General features: G+C 48.0%; 1 pseudogene; it reads left to right on the top strand.

The window, feature by feature from the left end:
* Positions 1-418: 418 nt before the first annotated feature.
* Positions 419-2,098, top strand: LOC125556059 (UDP-glycosyltransferase 90A1 pseudogene; annotated as a pseudogene).
* Positions 2,099-10,256: the final 8,158 nt, after the last annotated feature.

Below are 10,256 nucleotides of genomic sequence, written 5' to 3' on the forward strand. Positions count from 1 at the left end.
TCTGAGCTAGCTCATGGACATTATCTAGTAACGAGAAGTCGGCGTTTACTTCATGGAAAGAAGAAGAATGTAGGAAGAAGAGGAAGAGGAGGAGATACTTTCATGTGGGGTCTAGTTCATTTGAGGAGTTAAGTTTGAGAGTTCCATTAGCTCCACATATTTTAACTTCTCATATTTAAGAATTTAAGGTCTGAAAAAGATGGTTGAGCAATTAAATTTCGATAATGCTAACTGGTGAATGTTGGCATTTTTTCTAAATGTCTTCTCTACCGCGAAATACCATATTTGTCAACAAATTGTCACCCCACTACAACTAAACTTGCTATAGAAACCGTTCGTAATTCAGCGAAGTTTGCCAGCTATGAGGGTCAAATTTGCTGGTTTGGTCAAAGACGCCCTTATTTTGATGACAGTGGGGTGACAATTTGCGGGTTCTCCCTCCTCTATGTATACAGCGGACTGATATAATAGTGTAGTCGGTACAGACCACCACACCCATTCCAAGGCGCTGAAGCAAAGCAGAGAAGCATGGCTCCTACTGCTGCCCTTCCATGTGATGATGCCGGCCGTGAGCTCCCTCACGTTGCCATCTTCCCGTTCATGGCGAGAGGCCACACCGTCCCGCTCACCCACCTGGCGCACCTCCTACTACGCCGGCGCCTCGCCACCGTGACCTTCTTCACCACCCCGGGCAACGCGGCCTTCGTACGTGCCGCTCTGCCCGACGACGTCGACGTGGTCGAGCTCCCGTTCCCGGACGGGGACGGCCGCGCTTCGCAGGGTGCGGAGAACGTCGAGGGTATTGCGTCGGCGTCCTCCTTCGCCGCCTTCGCAGAGGCCACGACGGGGCTGCGGCCGCGCTTCGAGGAGGCGCTCGCGGCCATGCGTCCCGCCGCCAGCCTGCTCGTCGCCGACGGGTTCCTGTACTGGGCCGGAGAGTCGGCCGGCGCGCTCGGTGTCCCGAGGCTGTCGTTCCTGGGAACATCCGCGTTCGCGCACGTGATGCGAGAGGCGTTCGTGCGCGACAAGCCAGGATGTGGGCCTCCGCAGTGCGACGCTACAGGCGGCGCCACGGGCACCTACACGGTGCCGGAGTTCCCTCACGTCCAGTTCCTGCTGGCCGATATCCCCCCGCTGCCCCTGCCGGCGATAGTCCTCGACGCAAAGATGGCGATGGCGGTCGCCGGGAGCCGCGGCGTGATCATGAACACCTTCCACCACCTCGAGAGCAGCTACATCGATCACTGGGACCGGCACGTCGGGCCCAGGGCCTGGCCCATCGGCCCCTTGTGCCTAGCCCGGCAACCTTCTTCCACCGTCGTCGGCGAAGTCCATAACTCCAAGCCCTCATGGCTGCGGTGGCTGGACGAGAAGGCAGCCGCCGGCCAGTCCGTGCTCTTCGTCGCGCTCGGGACGCTGTTGGCGGTGTCGGACGAGCAGCTCAAGGAGGTGGCGCGAGGGCTGGAAGGGGCAGAGGTGAACTTCCTGTGGGCCGTGCGGGACGATAGTTCTGACCTCGGCATAGGATTCCACGAGCGCGTCCAAGGAAGGGGCATGGTAACGGGAGGGTGGGTGGACCAACCGGCCATCCTCCAGCACGACTGCGTGAGAGGATTCCTAAGCCACTGCGGATGGAACTCGGTGCTGGAGAGCATGTGCGCCGGCGTGCCATTGGCGGTGTGGCCAATGATGTTTGACCAACCTCTCAACGCGAAGCTGGTTGTTGATGAACTTAAGGTCGGTGTCAGGGTCAGGTCTACCGGAGGGTTGGTCAAGGGTGAGGAGGTTTCGAGGGCGGTGAGGGAGATAATGTTAGGGGAGACAAGGGTGTCGGCGGTGAAGAACGCGGCGGTTCTGGCGGGGCAGGCACAACACGCCATGTCCGCAGGTGGTTCGTCGTGGAAAATGGTGGAGGAGATGATTAGCGAGCTGTCTGGGCAGCCGACAGACAAGGCTAGCAGGGCACACGTTGGTGGCAAGTAGTTATGTGCAATGAAGAAATATGAGCAATGTAGCAAGTCCCGAAACCTATTGTAAAATAGCTAGGTGTGATGTTTTGTGCGAATAAAGATCAATGTCAACATGGAACTTTGGTATCTGGTTACGTATATCGGATGATTCTGCGGATTTGTTATTGGTTCTGGTCTTTCTCATCATGTCATGTGACTGGGAAATAATTATTTCTATGTCATCCACAAGAACTATGTGATGTAGAATCAAGATTCGTGCAAATATAAATTGGTGAGAAGACCTTTATCAGATAGTTATTACTGAGGAATAGCAATTCCTGAGTCGACTAGATTGTATATGCCCATAACAATATTTTATTGAATAAAATAACCAATTAAATGTGGAATTTATTCTCATGATTGAGTGATCATCGACGAAGCTATTCCTTAAAAGTGCACATGAGCATCAACATGCATGTTTGTTTTCGAGCAACCGGCCGGAGCGCTGCCTTTTCATTACTATAGAAGAGAGAAACAGGCATCGAGTTTCAAAACTCCAAACGGAGCTTTGAGACTAGCCATAATGAAGAGTAACATATAATAATAACATACACATATCCTTAGACTATGTTACTATCTTCATACAGTAGTGGGTAGTAACATAAGCGTGGTAACATGCAAAGCTTCATTTATTAGGTTATAGACTCATATTGCATTGGCACATGTGATGTTCCAGTAACTAGCTAAGTTACTACAACTACATCTCTCCTCATTAACTCATTGGCACATAATCAAATTTGCTGAGTTGGACTCGATGTTACTGCTGAAGTTACTCCACTGTGACAAGTGTGAATGTGAGGGTGGAAAAAATAAAGATATGAATAATCCATGGACTAATCCACATGGCCGATTCATAATTCAGCCTAGTATCGTCGATGTATAACTCCAAATGGGGCCTTGAATGGGAACGATGACATCATTATTCTCATTGAGAAACACGATACGCACCTTGCAAACCTTAATTTTATCCTTCTCTAGGCCATGTCTAGTCTCAAGATTAACCTCAGCACAAGCAAATCGATCGTTATGGGTTGCCCGCTGCTAAACAAAATCGTGTAGCTAATCATTTGAATTGTAAGCTCGGCTCCTTCCCATATATGTTTCTTTTGTACCCCTGTTGTTGATAAAGCTTAAAGCAGCAAATTTCATTCGTATTGAGCAAAACTTGAGGCCCTCTGGAGGGGTACCTATAATAACCGGGGGGGGGGGGGGGGGGGGGGTGTTTAAAGTGAGCCTTCATTAACTCTTGCCTTTCCAGTCTTCCCATGTGCACCGTGGGCTTCTACTGGCTCTCGAGGTCACTCAAGACTCAACAAACATCGCAGTGCTTTCTTTTGAAACTCTGTTGATAATAGGATGAAGTATATGATGATTAAATGGAAGCTTATGTGCAAAACTAAGAATCTTAAGGGGTTGGGCATCATTAACACCTCCATCATGAACAAATGCCTTATTATGAAGTGGGGGTAAGATATTTACCATGATGCCCTCGGCTCTATCTAGGGAGAGTTGCTTAAAGCCAAGTATTTCCTAGTTGATGATCCTCTTGTCGTTGATCCACCTGGAAGATAGATCACGGGATCTGGTTTTATCATTATACATGCAGTCACGAGAATGGGAGGAGAGTTGGCATGCGCGCTTGTTGTCTCCTCCTCGCAAATCCCTCAAACATTTCCTTATGGCGCCCTCGAATGGTTCATCCTAGCATCACAGGTGCAATGCCTCCAAGGTATTCGCACGTGTAGGAAGGAGTGTCGGGTGATGGACTATTAGATATGATCCCATGACGTGGGCATGGAAGTTTTGACGGCTAGCTCATGGGATTGTCGAACTTTTTCCAAGGTCTCGCCCTCCACTTCTATAAACGCCTGGGATGTGCTCAACACTTGAGGTCCATTAGGACTCTACACCCAATTCCACTCGGATCCAATCCGAGTGGGTTCGTGTCTCTTAAGTGTGAAACCCAATAGGTTCACATATACATGGACACGGTCTGAGTCGATAACTGGTTGCGTCTCCTAGCAGAACGTGCCAACTTCCAAGTGTGCACAAAGTCATATTGATGAACCTTGACAATGTGTCATATGCATTATTTCTTTTGCCTCCTTGTACGTGTTGTCAAGCTCAAGATGAGTACTTCTCACCCTTGTTGGCAACTCAACCTCTCTCTAGCTATGATACAGATTTCCGAACTAGGCTAACACTTAACACAAATCGCATGACTATGCTTTCCGAAATTGATCACTCAGGAGGGCCCATTGAATATCAAAACCAAGTCGGAGGGTCGAATCCGATCTCGACCAACCATGTATAGCCCGAAAGGTAACTTAATAACTATGTAGTTATGGAGTAGCGTTTGATAGACCATAAGTCAGTCAATCCTCATCCCAAGAACAAGCGAGGATGTTAGCTGTAGAACATGGCATATAATGTGACTAAGACAAACAAATGACAATATCTTGTTGCATTTCAATGGGGATCTGTCCGACTCAGTGAACCCCATCCATGAGTCCATACTGTCGGTTGGTATTTCTATGCCCATGACTTATGAAACATAGTAAGCAAATGAGTAACCTTATCAACTAGGGACCATTAGAACAATCATCATACTTATTGATACATATTGGTGATGATGCCGAAGGACAATACAAATAATTCATGAATACATATGAAAATAACATCATCACATGATTACCTCTTGGGCATATTTCTTACACTTTTCCTTTGCTCTTGTCGACTAAAGATCCCATGGTTTGTCTCCATCCTGCTTCTGACAAGTTTTTGATCAAGTCTCTTTATACTAGGCTTGTGCAAGGGCAACACTCGAACAAGTTTCAAGGAGTGTGGAGGGATCACATGTAACGCCCCGAGACCGATGTGCCAGGTGTCCTCCAGTTATTCGCTGTTGTTGCCTTATCTTTGCTTGCGTGTCATGCATTGCATATCATGTCATCATGTGCATTTCTTTTGCATACATGTTCGTCTCATGCATCCGAGCATTTTCCCCGTTGTCCGTTTTGCAATCCGGCGCTCCTATGTCACCCGGTGTCTCTTTCTACCTCTTTTCGTGTGCGGGTGTTGAACGTTTTCGGATTGGACCGAGAGTTGTCATGTGGCCTTGGTTTACCACCGGTAGACCGCCTGTCAAGTTTCGTGCCATTTGGACTTCGTTTGATACTCCAACGGTTAACCGAGGGACAGTAAAGGCCTCGTGCGTGTTGCAGCCCAACACCCTTCCAATTTGGCCCAAACCACACCTAAACCTCCTCCATCATCTCGGTCGTTCGATCACGATCGCGTGGCCGAAAATCGCACCTCATTTGGACTCTCCTAGTTCCCTCTACCTCTATAAATAGATCCCTCCATTTCAACCCCGGGTCTATTTCGCCCCTAACCCTAGATCCCTTCGTCCTCGCGCCACCGGACATACATCTCCGCGCCGGACATGTCCGCCAGCCACGTCCCTCCGTCCAATGGCGTCGCGCCACGTCGCTCACCCCGCCGCCGCAACCAACCGACGCCCTCCACGTCACCTTGCCGCGCGTCCTCTCTCTCCCCCGCGCCGCCGCGGCCCTGCGGGCCCACGGCTGGCCCGCCAGGCCCGACCACGTGCCCCGCGCCTGGCCCGACCGCCGCCACCTGAGCGCCTTCCCCGCGCCGCCGCCGACTCCACCGCGCGCCGTCCCGTCGCCGCTACGCCTCCTCGCCGCTGCGCTCGCCGCCGGCCGCCGCCTCCACCACGCGACCTCGCCGCCGCCCGTCTCCGCCGCCGGACCTCAGCTGCGCCGCCGCCTTGGGTCGCCGGATCCGCTGCCCGGGGCAACTCCGGCGAGCCCCCGCGCCTCCTTCTCCGTCTCCGGCGTCCCTCCGGCCAACTCCGGTGAGTTCTCGTCGGGGGTGGACGAGATCCACCGGGTGCCCGATCCAAACACACCGTCCCGCGACCCGGATCCCTCCGTCCCGCTCCGTCTCGTCTCAGGTTGACTTTTTCCGCGAGGTGATATGGCTAAGTCCCCAGATCTCAGTAATTTTTGTGCACTTTTCATCGCATCATAACTCTATCACCGTTGCCCCGATTCGTGCGTGTAGCATATCAAAATGTTCGTCTCGACGAGTACATCATTTCATCTCATTGCATAATTTTCATTTGAGCTCATCTTGATGCCCGAAATGCTGTTGGAAGAGGGCTATGTGAGTAATTTGTCAGATCTGTTTCAGCAAATGGCATTTTGTCATTTTTGCCATGATTTATGTGTGCATGCTATGACCCTGAGCTCTTCATGTGTTTTTGTATATGCCATGCCATCTTTACAGAGGTGTTTGCCATGTATTTTTGTGATATGTGTGGTGACTAGCACAAGCTTGCAAAGTAGCGTAATCGGTAATGCTGATTTTAGGGACTTAGTTTTTCACTAAGTCCTTGTCCTGATTTTGTCGTTATGCCATATGTTCATGTTGTTTCCTAGTGATACATGCCTCTTTTGAGGATGATCAGTAAGGATGATTTGTTAACATCGTGGTGCTCTATCCATCCATGTCTTTGTTTTCATTTATGGAGCACCCTAGCTTGAGTCAATCGAGCTCTACTTTTGCTATATCGTGAATCCTGGCAGATTGTTGACATGTTTAGCGATTTTGCCGAGGATGTTGCTATTGATCCGTGCATGCTATGATGTTGTTCTTGCCATGTCTAGCTTCTATGCCATGTCTTCTTGATGGGTGTATTCTTAGTTTGTCATGCCATGCTCTGTAGTGAGTGCATCGAGCTCGTAAACATGCCTAATCGTTAACTGTTTTGCATGCTCCAGTTTTTCACTAAGTCTGAATCTGCTTATGTTTTTGCGATGTTCACATGCTTGCAATTGTATTTTATGATCCCTTTTGGCTCAAGGTCACTAAGGGACTTTTGTTAAGTTCTTTGAGTAGCTTCATTCCATGCCTTGCTTTGACATGTTAAGTTCCTGTAGCATGTAGTTTTCATGCTCTAAAGTGTGCTTCCCGATGATAAATTCCAGACTTGTGTTAATTTCACTAAGTCTGAAACCTGTTATCATCTGCTCTTTTGCCATGCTTGTTTGAACTTGTTAATGGATGATTTAGCCGTAGCTCAGTGTCATCTTTTGTTAAGCTTCTTGAGTGTATTCCTACTATGTATTTTGTTGCCTTGTTTGAGTGTTGTAGCATATTTAACTTGATGCATTTAGATGGCTACTTGCTGTTTATCGCAGACCGGTGCCATACTTGTTTTGCTTGCCATTTCCAAACCGTGCATCCGATTCCGGTGATCTTTATATCGATTTCAACCGAAATCACCTCACCTTTCCAGTGGCACTCTTGGATTTCCAAGTTGAGGCTAGGTTCAATCATTCCTTTCCAAATCATGCATATGCATCACATACCGCATCCCGCATATCATACCATGTTCATGTGTCGGTTGTTTACTATGTTGTGTGCTTCTTTCCGGTGTTGCTTCTTCGGGTTGGTTCCGGTAATGTCGTGTTTGTGAGGACCCGTTCGTCTATGTCCCTTTGACTTCTTCATGGACTCGTTCTTCTTCCTTGCGGGATTTCAGGCAAGATGACCATACCCTCGAAATCACTTCTATCTTTGCTTGCTAGTTGCTCGCTCTTTTGCTATGCATATGCTGCGATACCGACCACTTGCTTATCATGCCTCCTATATTGTTGAACCAAGCCTCTAACCCACCTTGTCCTAGCAAACCGTTGTTTGGCTATGTTACCGCTTTGCTCAGCCCCTCTTATAGCGTTGCTAGTTGCAGGTGAAGATTGAAGTTTGTTCCTTGTTGAAGCATGGAGATGTTGTTCCTTGTTGGAACATGTTCACTTGTTGGGATATCACAATATCTCTTATCTAACTAATGCATCTATATACTTGGTAAAGGGTGGAAGGCTCGGCCTTATGCCTGGTGTTTTGTTCCACTCTTGCCACCCTAGTTTCCGTCATATCGGTGTTATGTTCCCGGATTTTGCGTTCCTTACGCGGTTGGGTTATAATGGGAACCCCTTGACAATTCGCCTTGAATAAAACTCCTCCAGCAAGGCCCAACATTGGTTTTACCATTCGCCACCTAGCCTTTTCTTTCCCTTGGGTTCTAAAGACTCAAGGGTCATCTTTATTTAAACCCCCGGGCCAGTGCTCCTCTGAGTGTTGGTCCAACCTGTCAGCTGCCGGTGGCCACCAGGGGCAACTCTGGGCTGGCCTACCGGAACCTTAGACAATCCGGTGTGCCCTGAGAAAGAGATATGTGCAGCTCCTATCGGGATTTGTCGGCACATTCGGGTGGCTTTGCTGGTCTTGTTTTACCATTGTCGAAATGTCTTGTAACCGGGATTCCGAGTCTGATCGGGTCTTCCCGCTAGAAGGAATATCCTTCGTTGACCGTGAGAGCTTGTGATGGGCTAAGTTGGTACACCCCTGCAGGGTTATGAACTTTCGAAAGCCGTGCCCGTGGTTATGGGCAGATGGGAATTTGTTAATGTCTGATTGTAGAAAACCTGAAGTTGACCTTAATTAAAATACATCAACCGCGTGTGTAACCGTGATGGTCTCTTTCCGGTGGAGTCTGGGAAGTGAAAACGGTGTTGGAGTAATGTTTGATGTAGGTTGCTCTAGGATCACTTCTTGATCATAGTTGTTCGACCGTGCTTTTGCCTTCTCTTCTCGCTCTCTTTTGCGAATATGTTAGCCACCATATATGCTAGTCGCTTTCTGCAGCTCCACCTCATACTTTTACCCTACCTATAAGCTTAAATAGTCTTGATCGCGAGGGTGTGAGATTGCTGAGTCCCCGTGGCTCACAGATACTTCCAAAACCAGTTTGCAGGTGCCGATGTTACCGAGCAGGTGACGCAACCGAGCTTAAGGAGGAGCTCGATGAAGTTCGTGTTCGTTTTGTTGTTCCGTTTCCAGTTGATCAGTAGTGGAGCCCAGTTGGGGTCGATCGGGGATCTGTGTAGCATTTGGGGTAGTCTTCTTTTATTTTGGTTCCGTAGTCGGACCTTGATTGTATCTGGTTGATGTAATGCTTTATTCATGTATTTGTGTGGAGTGGCGATTGTAAGCCAGCTATGTATCTCTTTCCCTTATGTATTATATGGGTTGTGTGAAGATTACCTCACTTGCGACATTGCTTTCAATGCGGTTATGCCTCTAAGTCGTGCTTCGACACGTGGGAGATATAGCCGCATCGAGGGCGGTACATCACATTCCTCTTAAATTAGAATCTTTCTATGGAAAACCATTCGGCGGCGTCAGCGTGTTCTCTCTGGTGACCAGATTCTTAAGTGTAATGGTACAACTGACACAACATATTCTCTTTGTGGAGAGAATGAAGACATGAAACATATTCTTGTTAGATATATGCTTGTGATATTTTTCTAGAGTTGAGTTTGGTTGTGGTTGAATGTCAACTAGCACCCGGATATCTTTGATGACTTTGATCTTACTGCAAATATCTCTGGTCAATTTTGCCGTGTGTTTTGGTTCCCTTTTGTCGTGCCCTGTTAGTCCATTTAGACTACCTGTAGTAAGTCTGCCATTAAGCACTCTTTCCCTAACCAGACGTCTGACTTCTTATTCAAAATGACTGCTCTGTTGCAGCAATGGAGGATGCTACCTCTTGAGCAATGCGTTGGATTTCCTTGAAGAGGAAAGGATGATGCAACAAAGTAGCGTAAGTATTTCCCTCAGTTTTTGAGAACCAAGGTATCAATCCAGTAGGAGGCTACGCGCGAGTCCCTCGTACCTGCACAAAACAAATAACTCCTCGCAACCAATGCGATAAGGGGTTGTCAATCCCTTCACAATCACCTACGAGAGTGAGATCTAATAGATATGATAGGATAATATTTTTGGTATTTTTGTGATAAAGATGCAAAGTAAAATAAAAGCAAAGTAAAAATCAAAGGAAATAACTAAGTATTGGAAGATTAATATGATGAAGATAGACCCGGGGGCCATAGGTTTCACTAGTGGCTTCTCTCAAGAGCATAAGTATCTTACGGTGGGTGAACGAATTACTGTTGAGCAATTGACAGAATTGAGCATAGTTATGAGAATATCTAGGCATGATCATGTATATAGGCATCACGTCCGAGACAAGTAGACCGACTCCTGCCTGCATCTACTACTATTACTCCACTCATCGACCGCTATCTAGGATGCATCTAGAGTATTAAGTTCAAGAAAACAGAGTAACACCTTAAGCAAGATGACATGATGTAGAGG

Source organism: Triticum urartu, chromosome 5A (genome assembly GCF_056163025.1).
Source record: "Triticum urartu cultivar PI428250 chromosome 5A, HENAU_Tu73, whole genome shotgun sequence".
NCBI lineage: Eukaryota > Viridiplantae > Streptophyta > Magnoliopsida > Poales > Poaceae > Triticum > Triticum urartu.